General features: G+C 37.0%; 1 long non-coding RNA gene across 2 annotated transcripts in view; it reads right to left on the bottom strand.

The window, feature by feature from the left end:
* Window positions 1–6403: 6403 nt before the first annotated feature.
* The window catches only part of LOC118525787 (uncharacterized), a 53142-nt gene continuing 40484 nt past the window's right edge, over window positions 6404–19061 (bottom strand). For both annotated transcript variants that reach the window (XR_004912312.2, XR_004912313.2), the window contains exons 3-4: window positions 10349–10726; window positions 6404–7108 (exon numbers count right to left, since the gene is read on the bottom strand). This is a non-coding gene — a long non-coding RNA (uncharacterized LOC118525787). The remainder of the gene's footprint in view (window positions 7109–10348; window positions 10727–19061) is intronic.

The raw sequence follows: 19061 nt of genomic DNA on the forward strand, positions 1-19061 counted from the left end.
TCTAAAAAGTAAAAACATGACATTTTTGGTTAATAATTATTTCAGCAACATTTCCCAAGCATCTTTTATATCATAAACAACGTGGATCCTGATTCAGCTCTTCTGGATTCCATAATAACAGATGGATTGCGAGACTGTTTACTGCTGCTTCCCACAAACTTCCTCTTTGTAAACTACTATATTATTTATGAATCAGAAAAGTTTCAAAGAAGCCTCCTATCTGATTACTGCTTACTGATGAACTTGCATCAGAGAAACTTTTAGTCCAATTATACCAGTTTGTTATAAAGAAATGTTATTATTACAAAGTCTGAATTTGTTAACTGGTTACTATGCCTGCTTCTCTGTGCCATTTATTCACAAAGACCTTGTCAGACAGATTGTTTCAACTCTATCCACAGGCAACAAGGAATAGTGAATGTATCGGCATGGAAAAATCAAAGTAGGCTAATAATAAAAACTATTTCTAAGTAGCATTACTACACCAAACACTGAGATAGATTTAAAATGTACTTTAGAAAATACTGCAAGTAATTTTGGCTTTGAATTGGCTTATCTTCATCCGTGTGGGAAACTGTATCTAGTTTTCTGCAGTGACCCAGTAACAGACATTTATAGACATTTACGGATATTTCTGGTCACCGGCCTTGACACTTAGAATTGTCGGTTTGAGTGCCAGGCAGGAATAAGTGTGGAAAAGAATGAAACTGAAATATACCTCTTTAAAGTTTATTTGAGCCATCCTGATTTTACAATTTACTTTAGCAACAGAAGCAATTTTCTGTGTGCATGTGAAGTGGGCACAAAGATATCCACACTCATAGGATTTTAATTAGATGTAAGAGAGAACAAGACAAAACAAAACCAAACAGAGCAAAAATCCCCACTAAAATAAAACCTTGTGAATAACCCTAATCTTGCCTAAAAATTTCCACCCTCTGTGCTACTTAACGAAATGCAACATGATGATGATTAATTCATCATGACCTTGATAAGAAACATACTTACAGGGAAGTGTTGTCAATTACGATGGTTCTCAGGCTGAACCTGAGCTAGTTTGTGTGATGAGTGTGTATGTATGTGACAGGCCAGTTATTGTCATCATCCGATCAAAAATAAAATTGTCAATATGCCGATTGTGAACTGAGCACGTTCTCGCCCTGCCCCTCGATGCTGTCCTCACTGGGGACTCTCTTTGCCTTCATGGGAACCTAATGCTGAGGCAGACCAGCTGCACGATCCCTAGATGCCAAACTCAACAAGGAAGGAGGCTGTGACAGATGCTTCTGCATTTTATGCAAATAGCAACTTCATGGATCAGTTTTCCTTTCCTCTGTGGAATACAAGCATCTGGAAAATAGAATTCCAAGAGCTTTAGCACATTAACACATGAACAGAAATGACCAAACAAAACAGGTAACAGGAGTGAACGGGAATGTGAAAGAGGAATATGTTCCTTAAAGCCCTTACTTATCACTTCCTACTACTTTTCTTTCCATAAATCTCTTGTTAGTGAAAAGTATATTTTTTGTGTGTATCTGTTTCCCAGCCACTGAACTGCAGTTTTAAAGTATCACATAGGTCTGTAGCCACAGTGAAGAAATCCACACGTTGGCTGAAGATATGTTTAAAACAAATCTAAACAAAGGCAAAAACAAAACCAGAACATTCTTTCCCAGAAAAAAAGTTTTTTTTCCCCCAAAGTAGAAATAAGTTTCAAAGCTTAAGCTTTTAGATATATTTACAGTTAAATAAGTACTATTTTTTTTATATTACTATGCCACTTAAAATATCCTTAGAAAAATATAAGATTTATGATTAAGTATATAGCAAAATTTATGTGTATTCTGACATTCGGCTTCAGCTTTCAAATAGAGATTACTACTATTTCAGTACATAAATAATTTTGTAGTATCGTACACTTGCTTTAATAAAGCTTTCACATTATACCTAATTTTATGTAAATGTTATTCAGATTTCAATCCAAGAGTTTTGTAGGGGAGGTTAAAGGGTGTTTATCTTGATTTGTTAAAACACACCATTAAAATTAAGCAGTGACAAATATTATGACTTTTTAAATTGTCCTAAATGGTTGTATTTGTTTGTTAGACTGTGTTTATACAAAATATTTTAACTCTTTAAATATAACCTACTTTGATGAATTGTTCATACAGGAGCTGTAATCAGGAAATGGGTCTGGTAATCTTATAAATTCACCAATCAGTTTGATTTCTTAGTAAACCCTCCTTTATGAGTATTGTTTAATGTGATAAAATGGTATATATCACATTTAGAAAAATTAATGAAAATGAAAATAAATAAAAAAAAAAAGCTTAGATTATTCTATTTTTTAAATGCTAGCCTTTTTCTAGAGTTATGAAGATTAGCGCTTAACGTGTATTTCTTGAATATACAGTTTTAACGTTTGGGGAACATATTTATTCAGAATAATTATAATAAAAATAAATGCAAATTGGTAAAGAATATTTCATTAGTTCGTTTAAAAGTACTTCCGAAAATGATATTTTAAGGAAGAAGAGAAAGTGATCAGAATTATCTCTCCATAAGAATACAACTATTATATTCCTACATGTTACTTATTAAATGTTCAGCAAAGATAGCAGATAGATAAGACATGGCTCTAAATGTAACCTTAACCAAAAATTCAAACAGCATTTCAGAATCAAGAATTAATAGAATAAACTTAATTTTAGTTTCTCATAAATGCAGCTGCATTTTCCTATTTAATTACAGGTTTTCAACAGTAGTAATTTTTTCTTGACCTGCTCAATCTCAAAAGTCAGAAAATTGCTTCTTTTTAAAAACTGACAATGGCACGGTATGTTTCCAAAGAAAAAAGACAAATTACAGAAAACCATTAGTTTAAACATGTTCAAATAGCCAGGGAGAAGTTCTAATAGAAAACTTGGTTGAATAGGAGGGAAAGTTATGAATTACTTTTGTCTCATGGCATAATGTGAATGTGAAGATACTATTTTATTTTTTTCTTTTCTAAAAAAATAAAATAAAAATGTGCTGTATAATTATAAAAAGCCCAAGGCATTCAAGATGACTTGTTTCTTGCTCTCTGGTAAATGGAATTCTTTACCATTGTAAATTCATGGATTTTTCATCTGCAGCCTGGGTAGTAGATGACAGAAAAGGTATTTTAAAAGGAAAAGTTTAGCTTAGTAAGAGTTATGGAATAGGATAGCAAGAAAAATAAAGAGCAGAACCTTAGCCTTTGAAAAGATAATAAAATCGAAGCTCAGAATTCACTGGCAAATACAGATGGAAAACATATTTTTTTACCCAAATTGTTAAATTGTAGTGCAGTGTGTAAATATTCAGTGTTTCTCTAAATGAGAAATATTCCTGATTTAATAAACTAGACTTCTCAAACACGGAGAGGAGGAGAAGGAATTTTTTGTTTATTCGCTACAGAGATTTCATTTAATATGTTTTATCACACTGTTGAGCCTTTTTTTGTGGCCAGGGAATAATTCGTGGGTGAGGGCTCTGAGTCTGACTGATTACAGAAAAAAACATTTAATAGTGAATGGATAATTATTCACCGTTCAAATTTCTTATGCTCATAATTTTTTTGTATGTATGCATTGAGATTTCTTTTGACTCTTTAAGTGGCATTAAGAGCAAATTACATACAAATGAGTTAAATCTGGTAAAAAGATTATTCTTTCTAAAGCTTAGTTATTAATTTTCTTTTCATCACTGGTGATGCCAACACAAATTATGTCTCCATAGCCAAGACATGGTTTCACTACATAGGTTAATTAAAAGGGCCAGGTTATAGAATCTGAACCATGGGTGCCACCAGAATCTATTGAGAATAGTAAATCCAACCAGGGGTTAAGGGAAGCTTTTAATAAAAATCAGGGCTGCCAAGACATTCAGTGCTTTTATCTCTGCTAATTTTGATAGAGTTGATATGAGTGGAATGACCCAAGACCCCCTTCCAAGTGCATTTCTGCCAAAATCCCAGGTTGCCTGGGAAGTCAGAGGCTCATGTTACTATAAACTTTATGTGGCAACACCACTGACATTTAGCTTTATTTTTTTCCCCTGGAGTTTCAGGGGGATGTGTTATATTTTTTAATTGACTTAGTAAAATATTTCTTTTACAATCTACCCTTGCTTGTGAGCAAGGTCCAATAAGGAATGGCACTCAAATGCTCAACAGATTCCTCGGAGGCTGTGAATTAACCAAAACTTATAGCTCAAAAAAAAAAGAGGCTGCTTCACACTGGAGAAGAATTGAGATTTAGTCAGATGGGTCAGTGGTGAAAGGTAATCACAACATTCATTTCTGGGATAAAAACTCATGTAAAAAGAAGTCTTTGGAGCAGAAGAAACCATGAAAATCTGAATAGCAAAATAAATACACATTTAAACCCAAATTTTTGTAAATTATCTATCTGAAAGAGGCTGATGTGTGGGTCATTGTCCGAGACTATAAATATTCTTACCAGGGGATGACAGCATATCGTATTGTCCTCATGAACAGTTGGGCCAAAAACAAATGTACAATAATTTTGGATGCTTTTTTTATGGTTTCAGGAATTTCATAAGGAAGTCCTTACAAAGTGTAGTCAGTACAGATGCAATGTGGTAAATATTAACTTCTTAATTTATTGAGATATAGTAAAATCAAAGTTATGGGTGAAAATAAGCCATAGGTCTTAATAGAGTAGTGGAACATATTTTCAGAGTCCCATGAGTTTGTTCTAGGTCTGACCAAATTCTCTGTGTCTTAGGTTCCTCAGATATAGAAGGAGGATTTGGGGTTAGGTGATTCCTTGGGTCTGGACAAGCTTTATAATTCTATGAATTTTGAAATTGTAATGAAAATACCATTTGATTTTTCTTTTTATTTATAAAGTGCTGCTCATATTTTTCAGTTGATTGATACTATACTAGCTTACTATATTGTATGCCCAGCTTTGGAAAATGAGTTAGAAAATGTATTTTGGCATGCACAAACAAAAGAATCAATTAAAGGTCATGCAGAGAATGAAGAGTAAAATGAATAGTAAAATGACTGCTGGGAGCAATGGAATTGCTGGAAGGAAATGTATAGGTATTACCACAGAAACAGATAAATGCTGAGAAGCCATCTCTCACTGAACAACAGAGATTCTAAGGTAGGTAAATTATTTCCCCCTCCCCACTACCAAAACAGGGCCAAAGCCCAAGAAGAGAAGAGAGAAAGCGAGAGAGTGGGAAATGTGGACTATCTATCTTTGCATGGGAAATTCACCACAGGTGTCCTATGTAGGATCAAGGGAGTTTTCATCTCTTGAATATTGTATTTTGTATCCACTAAAAATATAGATGCACGTTATTAAAAGGGTGAGGCACTGAGTTCAAAAGCAAATTTTTTTCATTAAAAAATTTAAATGGCTCAAAATGAGTTTGCACAAATGTGCACACCATTGTGAGGTCAGTGAAATGTCAGACAGATGGAGTGGCTAAGTGAGAATGTAAGGAGGAAGTTAAGTGCTAAGGAAAGTAAAAGGTGAGCAGGGCAAAGGGCCGTGTGATAGAAATCACATGATGAATAATTCACTACCTTAACTCTTCTTAGAACTAAACTTAACCCTCTTTGCCTTTAGTTCTCTAATATAAAAACAAAAATCAGCCACAGCCACTAAACGAAACCTTTTTCAATCTCGTTGTTGTGATCCTACTGTGGAGGCACCAGATGCTTGGGAAAATCCCAATTGATTTCTATACCCAGCACTTTAGACTGTTAAGACCTGTGGTGTTACATCATTGGCTACCAGTGTGTGGCGGGCAGCTAGACACCAGTAGACCCCCACCACCAGCTTGTGTTATTATCTTCATTTGCCAGAAAACATCAGCTGTCAACCAAGCATTACGGTGGATTCTTTTAGCTAAAATCTAGCTGTGACAGAATTGGCTTAAACCTTTTCCACAGGGGAGGATTTCTTAGAAGGCTGTGGGCTTGGACTAAAGTTCTCAGTGTCCAGTGATCATTGACTCTCCATTGAAAGATGCACTAATGAAGGGCTTGATTCAGATGTCTGATAAAGATGCCATGCATGGGTAATACCCAAAAGCTGAATCAGGAAGATTCAGTAAGAAAGATGGCCTTCAACTGTGCACAAGTCTGGGTTCCTAGACTGTGCAGTGAGCTTCAGCAGCGTGGGCTAGTAGCCAGCATCCATATACATTCCTACCAGAATGCTAACTCGAAAACGGGAGGACCCAGGAAGAATCCTTTATTTTTAGGAATAGGGGATGTTGTTATAGTATTATTACTATTATTTAGGTTAGTATTTCTCTTGATATATCAGACTCACAGATAGTTGTTATAAGTGTTAAAAAAACAGAATTCAACTGAGTAAATTTTAAAGATCTTATTGGCTTTATTCAGCAATTCATGAATCGAGCAGCATCCAATCTGGCAGATAGAAAGGACCTCTGAAGAGCTTTACAAGGCAAGAGGTTTTATAGGCAGAAGGGAGCTGGAACAAGGGAGTTGTACTAGGCAAAAAAGCCAACGGGTTATTGCAAGGTGACTTTCTTTATAGGGGATGGCAAAGGGTTTATCAGGCACATGACCTAAATAATGCTGATCAGGTGATTCCTGACTGACTTGATAAGAGTCTATTTCCAGAAGAGCCGAAACTGTGCGGTGATGTGAGGCTTAGCATAAGTGACTCCACTTTGGGCCTGTTGTCTTGTCTTTAATATAAGAAAAGATGAGAATTTGGAGTTAATTTCTGAGTCATGTAGGAATATTTTAAAGTATAATGCTTATGTGATTTTTTTGTGTTTGCTTGAACTTCATGATGCTTAGAAAAAATTAGGACAGCGACTCTGTCTCCCTCTCTCTTTCTCTGCAGCTCTTCTAGTCCCTTCTCAGTCCCAAAGTCACGGGCTCATCACTGACCACATGTGACGGGTTTGCTGATTGGCTGTGTGCAGCTGGGAGGTTGGTGCTCAGTTTTCCTCACTTTGCCAGGTTATTCTCCTTAGTTGTCTAAACTTTCATCAGTTTGACGTTCAGAATATATTTTATTCCAGTGAGTCTTTTAAATGCAGACATAGCAGCTGGATTAACCTGAAAAAAGGGAAGAAAAAAAATATTATCTGGGGGTGATAAAATTTTTGCAAATGAGATCTAAATGTCTCACGTGTTTAAGTTACAGTTTCAAGAAGCCTTTAGATACCTTTCAAATATTTTTTTTTCAGATTGAAAAGTGTCTCAACATTAAACTTCTGTATTTTCCTCTCTGCTCTACCATCCCTACTCCTTGATTATTGACCCATAAACTAAGCCAACACTTAAATCCAAAAGCATAGCAAACTTGTCTCGTACAGTGGTCCCTTGGAACCAAACAGTTTAGTTTTTATCATAGGAAATTTTAGAAAATCTAATACTTTATCCTCATGACACAGTAGCTTTATTCCATTTCTGACACATTTATATTAGTTTAATTTTTTGTTAAGGACTACTTATGAAAAGAATAATTTTGTTCTTTCACATTATCCAAATGTTTGTATAATCGTAATTAGGATGTGAAAAATGTAGTTTTTTTCTTTGAAATTTTGTAATGATTCATAGTGGATTCAAAAACTAACCTATTCTCATATGTCAGATTAACCATAGAAATGTGGCTTTTGGAACTGGATACCTGAGAATCCTTTTCAACTAGTAAATTTGTCATTAGAAGAATAACAACATGGTTTTAATAGCATGAGCTATTTCCTGTTTACTTGGTAGAGCTTCTGCTTTAAGTTCAGGTTGCTTTGCTTATGATTGGGATGATTTTTAATGTCACTGAGATGAACTTTGAACAAATCCATACAATCTTGTTAAAAATAGCAACAAACTTTGTGAAATTTAATGGGCATCCTGGGGTATTCATATATGTCTTTACAAATATAAAAGTAGGACATCATCACTATTGCTGGTTTTATTCCTATTTATCATATAATTCCCTTTCATAGATAGAAAAAGCATGGGGAAAATTTAGCATAGGACTTTAGGGAGGAGGCAGTAGAATCTGTAGAACTGGGTTTTGGGTATAGGATTATGTGAAGATTGTTATTCTCATTTTAGTATTTCCTCATGGGTTTAGCTTTTTATTAAATTTCACACATCCCATTATTTTCTGTGGCATTAAACACTGGGAGGCAAGGAAAAAACGGTCCTGGAAATAAAAGTGCAGTTGCCTTGTACCTAAGTGATAAAAACTAATCTAGAAGAGAAAAGTGGCCCAGAGACCTCTTTGTGTGAAGTATCTCAACATATTGCTGTCTGTTATATTGTACCGAACACATGCACTTCTGTTTAGTAATATTTTGGGGAGCTGAGATTTAGGGCAGAAAAGACTGGAGCATCTTTGCAACTAATTCTAAAATTTTATAGGGTTATTTATTTATTGGTAGTGTGATGAACATGCATTATTTGTAATAACATTTTTAGTGTAACGTTCCTTTTTTATTTAACTCTGATTTTTAGACCTTCGAGTTTTTCTTTGCTTTAGCTTGGGAAAACCAAATAAGTGCAAGTTTCCTCCAAGACACCTCATGAAAACATTTTTTTTTTAAATAAAATCAAGAGTGAAACGAGTCTATATTTATTTGGAAGATCATCTGACTACTGCTAAATGGAGTATCTCAATCTGAAAGTGAAATCTGTTTCACTGCTAAAAATTGCCAAGAGTTTTTTGACTGAGATTTGGGAATCTGCAGAAAATGTAAAAGTTTTTTTTTCTACAATAATCTGTTCAGTGAACAAGCTGTGAAAAATAGTTCTGTATTTTGTCCATGTGATGCAGCAGACGGTAAATTTCCATTTTAAAGAACGATATGAGTAGCTTCTGGCACGCATCTCTATTGCCTTACTCGAAGCCACTTACACTGAGTTACAACAATGCAGTTTATTACTTCTGTAGAGCAAAAAATCAGAGGGGATCTTATAGTCTCTTCTTTTTCTTTCTTTCTTTTTCATTTTCTTTTTTTAACCCACAGCTCAGCTCTATTCCTTTCTCTGAGATCAGTGATGTGAGGGCACTTGGAGGCCTTATCAAATGTGCCTTAAATATCACAATTGTATCAAGAAGATACTGTTTCCCTGAATTTAAAGCTTTGCATTTGAAGAGTTTTAGAATTAATTTACTGTTTCTTTCCAAACATATTCTTTTGAGGTCGGTGGTCCCAGAATGAGCATTTATTAAGAACCATTTAAGGGATATATATATTTTTTAAGGATTTTTATTTATTTATTTATTTGACAGCGAGAGAGAGAGGGAACACAAGCAGGGGGAGTGGGAGAGGGAGAAGTAGGCTTCCCGCTGAGCAGGGAGCCTGATGTGGGCTTGATCCCAGGGCCCTGGGATCATGACCTGAGCTGAAGGCAGACACTTAACGACTGAGCCACCCAGGCACCCCTAAGGGATATATTTTTTTTAAAATGTATTGCTGTGATTTTTATATAAATACAAAATGAACATGTGCTTAAAGATTTTATTTATTCCTTAATTAATGAGAGAAGCAGTAAGATGTTATAACCTGCTCAAAGGAGAATTCAGATTTGCATTCACACACAGGCAGATGAAGAATGTTGACAGAAATGGACAAACATGCAAAACTGGTCAGTATTTACAGGGCAATAATCAATTGCATTCTAGAGGTCCTAGCATTTCTATTTCTATGGGCCAGAGTAATTTGCATTATTGTTAATTTTCTACAACTCACAGAGATGACAATCAGCTCAAACACAGCAAAAGGAAGAGAACCTGGAAGGATATGCTAGACAGGACACTTACTGATCTTTTGATTTATTTCAAAGTCTCTCCCAATTTTTACCTACAGATTCATTTAACAAGTACTTTGGACATCTTCCACTCAAATTAATCAATTTTGTTTCCTGGTTCACGTCTACTTTTAAATAAAATGCCTACCTAGAACAGTGTAGGTGACACACAGTAGGTGGTTCATTTATATTTGTTGAATGGATACGATTTTACTCGTATTTTCTACCAAACATTTTTCAAATCATTCAGTAGTACAAATGAGTATGGTCTTTTGTTCCCAAATCTCAAGGATGTCAGAAGGATTCTGAAAGAAACTTGGGGTAGGCTTCAAGGCTTTGGTACATACCTTTCTTTTGCCTTTGATCATTTTATAGTCAATGATGTATCTTCTGAGAGAGCAAGAGACGAATAAAAGGAAACCAGGAGTCAACTGCCACTGGATTCCCAGTGTCTCCCAACAGAGATGTGAGTTCCGGTGGATAAAATCAACATCAAACTGACTGTAGGGTCAGTGGCTTCAGAGAGCAAAGAAATCTTACCTCTCTGAGGACTCCAGTGTATCATGCTGGCGTCTGATTGTTGCAGATTGGATGATCATCACCAATTGGATTTTGACCATAATCAGTTGTCCTTCGAATTTACTTTTGTGCAGTCTCAGTTTATTTCGACCAGCTGATAACCAGAGAAGTTTAGTTTCAGGGTTTTCACAAGATCTTCAATGTCACACAATCTTTTTCTTCCTCACTTGTCTGATGCCTTAAATTCTGCCATTGTTACTTCATGCTTTGGACATATCAGTTGCAATGATTTCATTGATGTGCGCATTCATTTTCTGGGAGAGGTGAAGTCCTTAACATTTTCAGTGTTTCACACTTCACTGGGAAGGAAAATTAGTGATCAGGTCGTGATTTGCTGACCTATTAAGATTTTGATGGGGGAAATGAGAGTGTAAGACAACAGACACCCAACACAGGCGACAGGTCAGAGTGAGGCGGAGTCAGGAATAAGACAGTGGTACAAGGTAGAGCTCAATGTCTTCATTGACATTCACGTACCCACCCACTTCCTGTGGATGTCTCCAGTGTATGGTTTGCAAAAATATTCTAATATCAGCAGTAGCGTTGCAGAAGTAGAGGGCATTCATTTCACCATGGAAAAACGTTAGCAAAACTGAACGTTGTTCGTAATAGTGGCTATTTTCAATCTTTATTTAGCCACTGGATTTCTTTGCTACTTATTAAAAAGTGTGTGAACTTGTCCTTCACATATTATATTGTACTTACCCCGGTCTACCAGACATCTGAATACTCTTACAGTTGACAAAGCATTTTCATATATATTATCTCATTTAACCTTTACAATAATCTGGTAGTCCTTAGTTGTGAAAGATGATCATTAACTCAAAATGTGTTTTTTCCCCACTTGAGGCAGGCTTTTCTGTGTGAAATAAATGCCTATAACATAATCAGTTTGTTCTCATCAACTATAGGAGTGCTGGATGTTGATTGCCACCAGTGCTTTTTGTTGTGGTAGTCCATAGCCTACGTGAAGACAACAAAACAAAGACTCTGGAGCCACAGCCTGATTCATCTGTGTTTATAGGTGTGGTTTAGTCTTTCCTTCCCCCCCAGGCCTTGCTGTCATCACCGAGAAAATTAGTTCTATAAACACTTCCAGGCTTGACTCACTGTCACTTTGCACTTTGTCATCCAATATTTTCAGATACTATAAAATTTGAATGAGGAAATCCTGGAACCCAGGTTATCCATTATGTTCATCTAGCTCTCTATTAAAGTGAGAGGCGTGTTGGAATGAGAGTTAGACTTTGAAAAATACTGTTAACTTTTAAAGATAAGCATGAATGATCTGGTAATTCCCACTCTAAATAGCTGGTGTGACTTCAGGCAAGTGACTTACTTTTCTAAAGTGAAACGAATAATACTTTCTGTTTAGGGTATAGAGGCTTGTGAGGATTAGGGACAGTGACATATCCTGAGTTAAAAGATGTATTTTAATGCAAGGCATTATGACTATGAAAAGGAATATAGGACATAAGTTATGTTATGATTGAATTTGCTTTTAAACTTTTGAACCTGAAAAACAAAACCAAAACCAGAAACTCTTGAGCCTGAAAGGCCAAAGAAGTCTGCCCTGATGAATGCCACTCTGTGTGTGACAGATGTCTACCTCAAAAACGACTCTGGATGAATTTTCATTAAATGAATGGATAAGTTTCCTTCAGGGATACTTAATTGGCTTTATTCTTTCAAGATCAGTAGGGAGTTTCTGAAAGTTTGGGTGGTTCAGGCTGTGGAAAGAAATAATTCAGGTGTATCCTTAAATAGCAGTTGAATTCAAATTCTTAAACACCGATTAAAATTTGGGAAATCCTTAACCTTAATGTATTTCAAAACATCTTGGTTTTTGCATTCTCTCCTTACACTAAATATAGCCCTTGTCTTATCTACATTGATTCTAACATTTGTCAATTTTGGCCTGCCCAGAATCTTTACTATTTCTGTAAGCACTTTCCCCCCCTTTTGGGTAATACAGTAAGTAGTCCTGGGGTGATGTTGAATTTTCATCCAAGGGATTGGATTCTGCCTTTCCTCCTTCCTAGTTCTGCCAGGGGGTAAATGACTGTCAATTTTGGCTAATTAGACACCCACTTTGGGAACATCAAGTCTTAGGAAATGACAAGGTCTGGGGCATGATTAGAGACCTTCAGACCAATAACACAGGGAGACAGGGCTGTTGTAATGATGATGTATTCTGACCAGCAATTCCAGCCATGAGCTGGGTGCTGTGATTTCTGCTTCCTTTTTTTTGGTCCCTTGGAGGATCCTTGGATCCTGCCCTATAGCCAATCTTCCAGTTTCCTGTTCATTTCGTGATCTCCACAAAATCTTCCCATAGATTCTTTTTTGTCTAAAGTAGCTAGACTTGGTTTCTGTTGCTTGCATCTAAGAATCCAGACTGGAAGAGTACACTTGTTCTTCTGAGGAATAGCAAGTTAAAACAGGCAAAGTACTTCAATGCTACGTGGTTCCACATAACCATTGAAATATTGGCCACTCTTTTATCATTACTCTTCTGGCACGATCATATGATATAGTGACTACTTATTTAGTTTGTCAGTCTCATAGATTGGAATGCAAGCACTTTGTCCTAGTTGATTTTGCATCTATCTCAGTAATTGGTATATAGTTGGTATTCAATAAACAGTTATTGGTTGGACTAAAAAAAAAGAGTTAAATTTTCCTTTATTAAACACATAACAGACAATTATTATGTTTGATCAAATTCACTGTTAAGTTCGTTTGATTCACTGAGCCCTACTATGTGTAAGTTACCATGAACAATATGAAGATGAGTAAGTCAGGCACATTGCCCTTTTACTTTTAATAAGTTTGTAATTTCACAGTGAAAGGATAAAATAAGAAACTCAAATTCATTCATTTTTTTTTTCATGACTTTGATGCTATAGTATTGCACAATAAATTCGAATCCTGCCTTTAAGACGGCTTCTCTCAACCATGGGTGTAATTTAATGCTAAATATGCTAAAATTGATTACAAAGTCAAAATATACATATTCTGTGATGTTGTCTGGTGGTTTGGATTAGAGTTGACCTATTACCTCCATAACCAGGGATAATTGAAGTTTTACTATATTTAATTAACATTCTGATTTTAATTGATTCCATTGAAAGTAGAAACAGCATTTTGTGTTTTGTCTTAGAAGCTTATTTTATTCAATAAATAACCATGCACAGTATGGTCATTCATAAAATATCGATAAATGAATAAACCTGGGAATTGGGCTGAGTGCCAGAAAAAATTAGTTAAGCCTATGTGTACAGGGCCATATCAGAACACCCAGGAAGAATTGTAGCTGTATTTCTACACTCTAGTATATAATAGGAACCAACAATTAGGACGAGGATGCACAACATCCTCAGGATCGTTATTCTCCAGGGTCTGACTTTATAGTGACTTATCAGGGGAGAGGAGTTTATTTTATAGGAACTCCTAACCCTCATCTCAGTATTCTTAGAGCTGGATTTTTTCCAAGTATCACTTCTCAGAGTGTGGAACGTGCATGAGTGTTCTGGTTTGTCAACTGTTGTCTGCCCAAGACAAGAAGCTTGCTCCAGAATGTAAATTGTCTTCACCAAACACACTGTTAAGCTCGACTAACATTTTAAAATTTTTGGTAGCAAGATTTGATTGATGAAGAAAACTGTGCATCCACCTCTGGTCTGACCTGAGTTCCTCATTTCACTGTAGGCTGAAAACAAACACTTTGTATTTTAAGCACTTGGAGCAGTACTAGTGGATACAGCAGCACCTGGGTTGCTTGTTAGGAGTTGGTTTGGGGACCACATAGAACACCTACTGAAGCTGGCATTTGAGAGAGGGAGTCACTAGGAAACTTCATTTTCAATAAGCTCAGAAAGTCATCTTTCTGCACATTTAAAGTTTGAGAATCTCTAAATAAATAGCACAGTCTTCCTCAGACCATTGTCAAGACATGGAGCAAAGTCTATCTTTCAAAAATTTTCTAAAAAGGGGTGGCTGGGTGGCTCAGTCGTTAAGCGTCTGCCTTCGGCTCAGGTCATGATCCCAGGGTCCTGGGATCGAGCCCCGCATGGGACTCCCTGCTCAGCGGGAAGCCTGCTTCTCCCTCTTCCACTCCCCCTGCTTGTGTTCCCTCTCTCACTGTCTCTCTCTATCAAATAAATAAAATTAAAAGAATTTTTTTCTCAAAAATGTAAAATTATATTATTTTGCCATTTGCATGAAAATAAGATATATGGTCAGTCTCTCCAAAGTAAACACTAATATCTCTATGGTTTAAGTTGCATTTTTCAGGTTTGTGATGTTATACATACTGAATGCTGATGTTCACTGTGTGGACATAAATGTGCATTAACTTTAAGAGTTCCTAAATTTCAGGGAAATTTTCTTGCTTTCTCTCACATCTTCATTAATTCAAAACAAGACCCTCGCTAATTAATCTGGGGGGGAAGTATAAAAGTCTAAATAAGATTCTTATAAAATCTTATTTGAGTTGGATGAGGAACTTTCTGTAACTTTGAGATAATAATCAGGGGTAAGTTTTAATAGAAAATAAAAATGAAACCAAATCTCAATATATCCTTTCTGATATTTGAACTGTCTTGGCTCCTGAGGATGGGTAAATATCTAATTAATGCTGGTTCACATGAATTGTGAAGGTCCTCGTGTTTTGGGATAGGGTGAAGACAAATCTGTGATTTGAGAGTCCCAGGGAAAGCTCCTCAGAGTTGGGAAGGTAGCTAGACTATCTAAATTGACGCTCCATTGTTGGCCATGTGCAGTCAAAGAAAGGAGGTAAAGCCTTTCCAACATGAAAACAGGTAACTTTTTTTTGTCATGAAGGATTTCGGGTGCAGATCAAAAGGGAAGATGTTGAATAGATGGCTGAAGCAGGGTTTCTTGAGACAATTGATATAGGAAGTTGGAACTATTATTATTATTATTATTATTTTTTTTTTAAAGATTTATTTACTTAGAGAGAGAGAGAGCACTAGCACAAGTGGAAGGCGCAAAGGAAGAGGGAGAGACTTCACACTGAGCATGGAGCCCTATGCAGGGCTCGATCTCACGACCCTGAGTTCACGACCTGAGCAGAAACAAAGAGTCTAATGCTTAACCAACTGTGCCACCCAGGTGCCCCAAAACTATTCTTATTTTTTAATAACTCAAGCTATTTCTTCTGTAGAGACTGGGATTTAATGATTTTCATTGTTAATACTAGTGCTCATCAATATCTGATTTTTCTCTCCTCCCTGGCACATAGAAGACTGCAAGTCTTAGGCTCCTTGCAATTGGGGGTGATATGTGACTAGTTCTGACCAATGGGTTATGAATGTCAGTGATGTCACCTTCAGGCTGAAGCCTGGAAGCATAGATATGAGGTCTCCAGGGATTCTTCTGCCTTAGCAATTCCTAGGATCTCCTATTGAGAAGACGGAGCCACAAAATCGAAGTAGCCTCGATTCTCCAAGCAGCTGCATGGAAGGCAGTTACCCTGGAATACTGCCTGAATCAGAACAGACTTTGCATAAATGAGTAATAAGCCTTGGTAGTGCTGAGCCACTGAGATTGTGGGGCTATTTGTTACCATGGTATAGCCTAGCTTAGCCGACTAGTAAAACAATTTAATACTGCCTCGGATAGCTCAATCTTTAGGTTTTAGAATTATGATAATCTGGTTCAGTCAGAAGAGATAAACTTTTCCTTTGTATTCTTTTATTAATTTGTTCAACTGCTTGGCAAAATATCCGTGTAGATTGCATGTCAAGCCCTGAGCTCTGCTGAGGGAAGCATAATATTGTGATTTGTAGCATGTGCTCTGGAATCATTGCCTGAGTTTGAATCCCGGTTCTGCTGTGTGTGATTATTGTCACGTCTTTATTGTCAAGTCTTCCCGTGCTTTAGTTTCTTTATCTCTTCACTTATAAAATAGCAATTATAATAGCATCTAAGTAATGAGTTTTGTGAAGATAAAAGGAGGTAACACATGTAAAGCGCTTGGCATTGTGCCCCATTGAGTAAATGATCAAAAACATCAGCTATTACTTGGTAACATCCCCATCTTCTAGCAGCTCTTATTCCAGCTGAGCATATCCCAACATAGGAGTAAATACCATTCACATTAATAATTCCTGTTTTATACTTTTATCAGTGCCATAACAGGTTACCACAAACGTAGCACCTAAAATGACACAAATTTATCATCTCACAGTTCTCCAGGCCTGGAGTCTGGGTCCATTTGGCTGGTTTCTCACTCCTAGTGTCACAAGGCTGAAATCAAGATCTTGACCAGCTGACTCTTATTGGAGGCTATTCAAGCTCTTACTTCCTTGCTGGCTGTCAGCTGGGGACAGCCCTTCGCTCCCAGAGGGCTTTCTCTTCGCTCTGCCTGCGGGCCCCTCCTTCCCAGAGTCAGTAACAGTGAGTCAAATCATTCTCCTGCTTGGAATCTTGTTGACTTCTACCCTTCTAGCTCATCAGTCTTCTGCATCCAGCTGGAAAAACTTCTCTGCTTTTAAGGGCTCATGTGATTAGATTGGGCATACTTAGGTCATCTAGGATAATTTCCCTATTTTAAGGTTTTTAACCTTCTTTATATCTGCAAAGTCCCCTTTGCTGTGAAATGTAACGTTCACAGGTTCCAGAGTTTGGAGCATGGACATCTTTGGGAGATCATTATTAGGGGCCTCCCTTGGGCCCCTTGGGTCCACAGTCGACTCTTTCCTGAATCTTGATCATTAAACTACCACATATTGAGTGCTTTCTGGGTGCGAGATTAAAACTCTATGACTTTCTAATTCCCCACAACCCTGCAAGCAAGTTCTTGGTATTCTTTTTTCCACTTCAAAGACAAGGAACTGTTGCTTAGAAAGATTATCGAAGGTGCCCAACTTACAGATTTACATAGCACATATATGGTAGAGCAGGGATTCCAAGTCCGATCCGACGGCCTCCCTTAGAACGTCTACAGCACGACACACTCGTCATGGTCACCGGGGCCCTCTTCTCATCCCTGCTTATCCATTATGCAAGACCAAAGTGTTCCCAGACTAGTAGCGGTTCAATAACTGAAGTTATACTCCACTCTCTAAAGCTATCTAAATGTTCCTGTGTGTCTAGAGTCACAAACTTATTTTGCCAGTCTCTGGTACTTTGGGTCAACATCAGGAAGAGAGATGGGACGGTGCCAGTGGTCAGGGGATAGACGCTGTTCATATTACAATAATGATGATAATGGCTGATACTTCCAGAGAACCAATTACGTGCTGGGCATTGTGCCAAGCATATCACAGGGAGCCTTAGCACTCATTTAATTCTCAAAACAAGTTTACAAGGTCGGTGCTATCCTCATCTCCATTTTACAAAGCATGAAACTGAAGTCGAGAAGTACACAGAGGGTTTATGTAACTTATGTGAGGTCACACAGCTAGAAAGTGGCAAAATTAGAATTTGAACCCAAGCCCTAGAGCTCTCTTAGACTTGACTCTTGCCCTAGAAATGGGAGTAGGCTTTGGATTCCTCTGCTTTAGTTTGTACTATAGCTATTTGTGATTCCTTCTCTGCCCTCTGCCCTTCAGTGAAGTTGATAACAAGAGGGTCTGTAGTCAGGACTGGGGCTGGGGCTGTTGGCCAAGGTCAGAAGATGAGAACCTGGAACAGATGTGGTGGTCTTGCTGCTGGATTGGAGTCTGGCACCTGGCCGGCCAGCTCCCCTCCCCAGCATGGGAGTGAGGAAGTCCCTGGGAACAGGACAGCTTGGGCTGCTATTAATATATCATAGGATCAGGAAGAGAGGCCCCCTCTGATACTACTCTGACACCGCATTCAGCAACCATTTCAGAGAGTTACCCTTCTCCAACCCCAGAACGCTTCATCTGTGTGGATGGTTTTTATGTCATTATAAACAACACTTCTCTTCCTTGCCAGATTGTTGTGCTGAGCAGCTGCTTTTCCTGACCTTTATTCCTTTCTCTTTCAAAAGTGGTAACATGGTAAAGCATATTCCTAAGAGTCTCTACACTTTTATTTATTTTTCGGTTCTGACTTAGGCTCCTTTCACAAATATCTTGAAAACATCGTCTTACATATGTGACTGTTTTAAAATGCTTTTGAGGAAAGTTGTTAAAAAGTGATAAAGAGGTGTGTGTGTGTGTGTGTGTGTGTGTGTGGTTGCAGTGTGAAAAGCTCTCAGCCATAAATTTAAGGAACAAAAAAGGAGATTAAGTACATGTTTTTGAAATTATTATACTCTAGAGAAAAAGGATGTATAGGTATTTTAGAAAGATGTTCATATCCTCTATAGCTTTTTCAAATTTATTAAAATTGACATTCCACAACTTAGGAGGATATGTTATGAAGACAATGACAAATTTGGTCATAATGACAGAATTCATTTTTTGTATCATAGATGAAATCTGTAATGGTGATGTTTGAGCTGAACTGAGAATTTCTTGTGATTTTGTGCAGTACTACATGAAGAACTCCAGGAGAAGTGCAGACAACTTTAAATCCTTTTGTGGTCTAACATTCCCTTGAAAATATGTTTTAACAGTGAAAAACAATGACAATTAAAATGTATTCTTAATTACTGGGTTAGAAACGTATCTATGCTGCAATTATCTTTACTTGTTTTTTCTTCAAGAGCTACAGGTATCTTGCAAGACCCATTTTA

The sequence above is a fragment of the Halichoerus grypus genome, chromosome 4 (assembly GCF_964656455.1).
Source record: "Halichoerus grypus chromosome 4, mHalGry1.hap1.1, whole genome shotgun sequence".
NCBI classification, from domain to species: domain Eukaryota; kingdom Metazoa; phylum Chordata; class Mammalia; order Carnivora; family Phocidae; genus Halichoerus; species Halichoerus grypus.